Source organism: Musca vetustissima, unplaced genomic scaffold, assembly GCF_032173495.1.
Source record: "Musca vetustissima isolate MV318-11 ecotype Yass unplaced genomic scaffold, APGP_CSIRO_Mvet_v1 utg320524, whole genome shotgun sequence".
Classification (NCBI taxonomy): domain Eukaryota; kingdom Metazoa; phylum Arthropoda; class Insecta; order Diptera; family Muscidae; genus Musca; species Musca vetustissima.
Genome location: NW_026878509.1, coordinates 10,714 through 17,468, shown reverse-complemented (window position 1 = coordinate 17,468; position 6,755 = coordinate 10,714). Strand labels below are relative to the sequence as shown.

General features: G+C 35.2%; 2 non-coding genes across 2 annotated transcripts; one reads left to right on the top strand and one right to left on the bottom strand.

Moving 5' to 3' along the window:
- Nucleotides 1-1,022: 1,022 nt before the first annotated feature.
- On the top strand, nucleotides 1,023-1,187 carry LOC133323255 (U1 spliceosomal RNA). Its single transcript, XR_009754071.1, has one exon. It is a non-coding gene; the product is annotated as a U1 spliceosomal RNA (small nuclear RNA).
- Nucleotides 1,188-2,207: 1,020 nt separating this feature from the next.
- LOC133323254 (U1 spliceosomal RNA) lies at nucleotides 2,208-2,372 on the bottom strand. The gene has a single exon (XR_009754070.1). It is a non-coding gene; the product is annotated as a U1 spliceosomal RNA (small nuclear RNA).
- Between the last annotated feature and the right edge of the window lie 4,383 nt (nucleotides 2,373-6,755).

Here is a 6,755-nt window from a genome sequence, read left to right as displayed (position 1 = left end):
CTTGTAATTGTTGTCTTTTCATCCTTTTCTTTGAATTGCAATTGAAATATTTTCTTCCAACAATGTGTTTCATTCAAACAGCTGATTTCCTTATGTTTCACATACGAAAATAGAGCGCGTCCTATACGGAAAAAAATACATTTGTAATTGCATATCGTTTTGACACATTGAAATTTCCGTATGTTTTATATGACGAGTTCGATTTCCATATGTAAAAAAGTGACAGCACATATGTGAAATACATATCGTGTAGAAACACCATAAGATGTTTAATAATGAAAATTAGATATATCGGTCCACATTTTGTTATAGTTCTCATACTTATTTCAAATCCATTTTCTTGCAACTAATTTAATTATTCTTTTGTGAATTTTTATTTTCTATAAGGGTCCTACCTAAATTCATGCGTATGCGTACGAATTTTTTCACCTCAAAAGTTAAATACGTGAATTTCAATGAATGTTACTCAAATACGCATTGCGTATAAAAATATAAAGTTGAAAATTTTCAATATTGACAATGCGTATTTTGAAATTTTTGAAAATAGAATTCCAGTCATTGAAAAATTTGTTTTTCTATAAATGTAAGCATTTTTCGATCAATTAGAAAACAGTTTTCATCCATTTTTGTCGTTTTCAATTGGCATAGATGCAAATAAAGTCCTTACGTATTTGGGCAATACGGACGTCTTACAAACTCTGTAAAGGTGAGAAGGTGAGTATTTTTGTACGGAGCGCAATAAATTAGGTACGACCCTAACAAAAATGTTATTTTTGTAAAATGTTTAGTTGCTGTCACCATGCTATCGTGTACATATACTACTACTGTCCTACCATTTCATACACATTCCACTGAGGGTTGTTTTCTTGTTGCCTTATATTATCTACCATTGGTTTGTTGTATTGTGTAAATCTACACATCACTGCCCAACGTGTGTTGGATTACTTCTGGTTGTTTAGTATGATTCTCATTCACTTTCTGACACATGCTCCGTAAGTAGTTCATCGATAGCTTAGCAAAGCATACTTACCTGGCGTAGGGGTTACCGTGATCATGAAGGCGGTTCCCCCGGAGTGAGGCTTGGCCATTGCACTTTCGGCTGAGTTGACCTCCGCGATTATTCCTAATGTGAATAACTCGTGCGTGTAATTTTTGGTAGCCGGGAATGGCGTACGCGCCGTCCCGACGTTAGATAAATACATTTCAGTTACTATGTCTGTCGAAGATTTTTTTCGTAGCAATGACGTGTTCCGTCGTATTCAGATTCTACATTTTAGAACATCCTTATTGCATTGTCTATGTGTCTCACTTATAGATATAATAATCGCCTTTAGATATTTTCGCGACATTTTTCTGCGTGAAGTTTTGAAGTCGGAGCAAACATTTTGTTTTATTTTTTTATGTAAGAACTACGAAGTCTTTATTATACCGCCGGTAGTATTAAAGATACGTAGTCGAGCGCAAAGGTCAACTTTTCGATTTTTGCCTCTGACCAAAAAGTAGATTTTTAGACTTTTTATTTTTGACTAAAAAGTCGACTTTTAGATCTTTCGATTTTGTCATAACTGTTCAAAATCGATGTTCGACTTTTCTGACTTCTGCAAAATCGACTAAAAGCTCGATTTTGTATGTGCATTATTGTGAACGGATAAAATAATGTTCTGGAATGTGTAATTTTTGGGCAATTTGAGCATCATGATAACAAGTATTTATGAAGAAAATCGAAAGTCTATCTTGAAAAGTCGACTTTGCGATTTTCTCAAAGATCAAAAGTCCACATCGACTTTTAGACTTTACCATCGTTTCGTTTCCTTATGGTTGTTGTATTTTCGATAACAAATAACGCGACGGATGGCTCAACGGGAGCATTCTGCTTAGCCCTTTATCCTTATGAATTTCAAATTCTGTCTTTCCTTTCAAAAAAAAAAAATACTTCATGTCTATCCAAAGACAAATTACTATGCTGGGTTAATAATTATAACAGCCTAAAAATATGCTATATATTGCAAATGTCACACTTCACACAGAGCATGCCAGACATCAGAAATGCAACGACACAAATAAACACAACAAATCAAAAACATTGAAATTAATTTGTATTCGTTCTCCAGGTATCGACGTTAAATGGTATTAATTTTCTTCACAATAGGGCAGCACACACAAAATATATTTTTTACGGAATTAACAGATCGAATTTATTATTTAACGTCGGGACGGCGCGTACGCCATTCCCGGCTACCAAAAATTACACGCACGAGTTATTCACATTAGGAATAATCGCGGAGGTCAACTCAGCCGAAAGTGCAATGGCCAAGCCTCACTCCGGGGGAACCGCCTTCATGATCACGGTAACCCCTACGCCAGGTAAGTATGCTTTCCTACGCTCAGACTGAACTAATTACGAAGCATGCATCCGCAAGTGAATGAGAATCATTTGTAAGTAATGAGAATGCTGGGAGTGCATTTTTACAATGAAATACACATTTTTTATAGTAGAGGAAATCATTGACGCGGAATTATTAGGTAGTCCACAAAAAAAAAGAAAAACAACCCTCAATGGATATTTTGTGCAGTGGTGGCATCAGTGTGGCCATTTTAGCATTTTTGCAGCTAGATTTAGCATTTTATTTTTGTATTTAGCCGCAAAATTTTCATTTAGCATTTAGCATTTTTTTTAGCATTTTGCAATTACTTATTTAGCATTTTTTAGCATTATTCTACACACAACATTTTTAAATATTTTGGTATTTTTCTTACTACATAATTTGATATGACTATACAATTATGATGTAACAATGACAATCCTTTAAAAATGGTAACCATTTACCAATTATGATCAGCTGTTCAATAGAACATCAGCGTTTTTCTTTATGACAACTCTATAACGATGGCAATCATTTAAAATATCAATCAGCTGTTTGCTTGCATTCATTGAGTTTGGTAGTCAAAACAAAATTAAAGAATACAATGTGAAGAAGCATATAAAAGCAAAAAGTGTGTTAACGTATATTCTTGTGATATTCATCTGTATATAAAACAAAAAAAAAAAAAAAAACAATAAGGAAAGTAGTAAAGTCGGACTGGGACGACTATATGATACCCTTCACCACTTTGGGGATTTTATACATATGTATCTTTACAGATGTCGTCTTTCGAAGGAACATTGACATGAAATTGAACGTACTTAAAATTGCAATCTTTATCTATAAGTATACCGACTAACATCAATCCTTACACATGCCATTCTGCAAACTATTTCATACTTTTTAAATAGACTTTAAGCCAACTTTACGCACGCTATTTGGTATGCTTCACTGTTTAAAATGTAATATGAATCAAGCACACATTGCTTGTTTGGTTTACAATCAACATGAATTTATACTAATTTCAGTACGTTTTGTCAATCGGCCTAGCTATGGGCCTTTAGTACACCATTAACTTAAAATCGGACGAAAGTATATATAGGAGCTATATGTAAATCTGAACCAATTTCAACAAAACTTCACACACAATATACATTAAGTCGGACGAAAATATATATTTGAGCTATATCTAAATCTGAACCGATTTTCATGAAACTTAACACACATCATTTTAGACCTAATTCAGTACTTTATGCCAAATTTCGTGCCAATCGAAAGTTATATTGGGACTTTGGTGCCCCATTTACCTTAAATCGGACAAAAAATATATACGGGAGCTATATCTAAATCTGGACCGATTTTCGCGAAACATAGCACGCATCATTCTAGACATAATTCAGGTATATAGGAACTTTGGTGCACCATTTACATAGAATCGGACAAAACTATATATGGGAGCTATATCTAAATCTGAACCGATTTTCTCGAAACTTGGCACACATCATTCTGCACCTATTTCAGTATTCTATGCCAAATTTCATGCAAATCGAATGATATATAGGGACTTTGGTGCACCATTTACCTTAAATCGGACGAAACTATATATGGGAGCTATATCTAAATTTATTAAATTAAATTTACGCATCTCCGTCTGTCCGTCCGTCCATTTATTTTTGCGAACAAAGTGCAGGCCGCATATGTGATGCGATTTGGATGAAATTTGGCACAAGTAACTTATTTGGCCCAAGGACGAACCCTTTTGAAATTGGAAAATCAGTGCACCAAAGTCCCTATATATCTTTCGACTTGAACGAAATTTGGCACAGCGTAATGAATTAGGCCTAGAATGATGTGTGTCAAATTTCCTGTAAATCGGTTCAGATTTAGATATAGCTTCTATATCTGACCAAATGAAAAATGTTATATCGATTGCAGAATGACATGTTTATGGATCTAATTTTAGTCCTTTAAAAATGTGACGTCCGTTAGGATTCATCTGTTGAATATATGAATATATCGGTTCAGATTTAGATATAGCTCTCATATATATTTTCGTCCTATTAAATTTAAATGGTGCACCAAAGTGCCATATAACTTTCAATTTACACGAAATTTGGCACAGCGTAATGAATTAGGTATAGAATGATGTGTGTTAAGTTTCCTGAAATCGGTTCAGATTTAGATATAGCTTCTATATCTGACCAAATGAAAAATGTTATATCGATTGCAGAATGACATGTTTATGGATCTAATTTTAGTCCTTTAAAAATGTGACGTCCGTTAGGATTCATCTGTTGAATATACTCAAAGTGGTGAAGGGTTTCATATAGTCGGCCCCGTCCGACTTTACTACTTCCCTTACTGGTTTTTTATTGTTATTTGCCAATGCTCAACAATAAATGGTTGAATTTCTATATTACATAGTTTTATTCTAAAGAAATATATTTCCACAGTTAAATAAATGCTATAAAGTAATCTTCTTACCAAAAAAAAAACCTTTCTAAATTTAGCATTATTTTTTGGCATTTTTTTATATTTTTTAGCATTGTTTAGCATTTTTTCAATGAGGATTTAGCTGCAACTTTTTTTTTGATCTGGTCACACTGGGTGGCATGCTCCATTACACACAATACAATCTACTACCACCATAGTATAGGGGTATATGAAATCAGGGTCAGTCAGAGAGGTGTTTTTTACACTCTTTTTCACACAAAATATTATCAAAGACAGTATGTATTATGTTATATTGGCTAGGAAATATCTAACAACTGATCAATATTGGCTCAAGTATTGGGACAGCACCTATCAGAAAAAATCCACCCATATTTGGAGATTTGAAATATAGGCAAAAATGAAGCTAAAAATGCAGATATTAATAATTTCTAGTAGAACGATTTACTACGCAAGAAGACTCCAAATGGGAATGGGAAGTTACTGGCAATTGGGTTGAAAAACTCAGGAACCCTCCGATTATATTTGTGCTATATTTAAAGTGCACCGATATTAATGGACCAAAAAATACTGTCAATTCATTCGCAAAATACCGAATATAGTTGATACCGATATGTATCATATCTGGTAGGGAAATTTGCTGCGCAATGATAACCCAAAATAGGCAGTGACATCCAATTCCATTTAATTACGTGTCTAAACTTCGGAGGTACCCCTATATTAAGGTTATACCTAAAAGTAGACCGATGTTGATATTTTTGTAATGAGATTTGCTACGCATTGAGAAACCAGAATGTTAATATTAGGTTGGGGAAAAATAAATCCACTATTTTTATATGAACTATAGGACTTTATTTAACATACTTCGTCCGATTTGGGCCAAGTATGCACCGTTTTTTTGCCATTTGAAGGTAACTTCATAATGGCTCTCTCATAGGAGTCCTGCTCTCCATTTACAAAAAACTTTAGAAGTCGATTTTCACAATCCTTCCTAGATATCAATTGTTTAATTAAAGAAATATTGCAAGAAAAGGATGATAATCGCTTGGTGCCAATTTCGGTCTGTATGGCGGATGCATTAAAACTTCCCAACTAAGCTCCCGAAGTTTCTGGCGAGTCACTGTAGATGTTTGTGGCCTAGCGTTGTCCTGCTGGAACACGACACATCTCCTTTTGGTCAATTCTGACCGTTTCTGGTCAATTGATACCTTCAAAAGGTCCAGTTGTTGACAGAGATTAGAATTGAACGTTTGGCCATATGGAAGCAACTCATAATAAATAATCCCCTTCCAGTCCCACCAAATGCATAGTGGTGACCGTTAGTCCTGGTTAGGTCACCGTGAGCGTGGTCAGGAGTCAGAATGAAGTCCGGAAATTTTACCAACGAGTAAAACACCAAACCGAAGGCTTTGGCGCAGGCACATTCTCCTGTAAAGATGAAGATGGAAACCTGGTGACAGATGCAGATAACGTGCTTAGGATCTGAAAGGTGCATTTTAAAAAGCTTCTGGTATCAAATTGTGGCGGTGAAGAAGTTACCCCAGAGCCAATAAGAGTGTGTATACCACGTAGTCAATATGAGGTCAGAGAGCAATTAATCGGCTGAAGAACAATAAAGCAGCAGGTACCGATGGATTACTATCCGAAATATTCAAGATCGGTGGTCAGATGCTGGTCGGGAGCATACACCAGCTCATTTGTACAATTTGTCTAGAGGAATACATGTCCAATGATGGATTCTCAGTATCCTGTGTCCCGTGCACAAAACACATTCCACCTATTCGTCGACTATAAAGCCGCATTCGAGAGTCCTATCCGTTAAGAGTTGTGTAAAGCAATGTCTGCGTTTGGCATTCCTGCAAAATTAATACGTCTATGCAGGATAACTTTAACTGGTACAATGTCAGCAGTTAAAGTAGGAAAGGACCTCTCGGCGCCCTT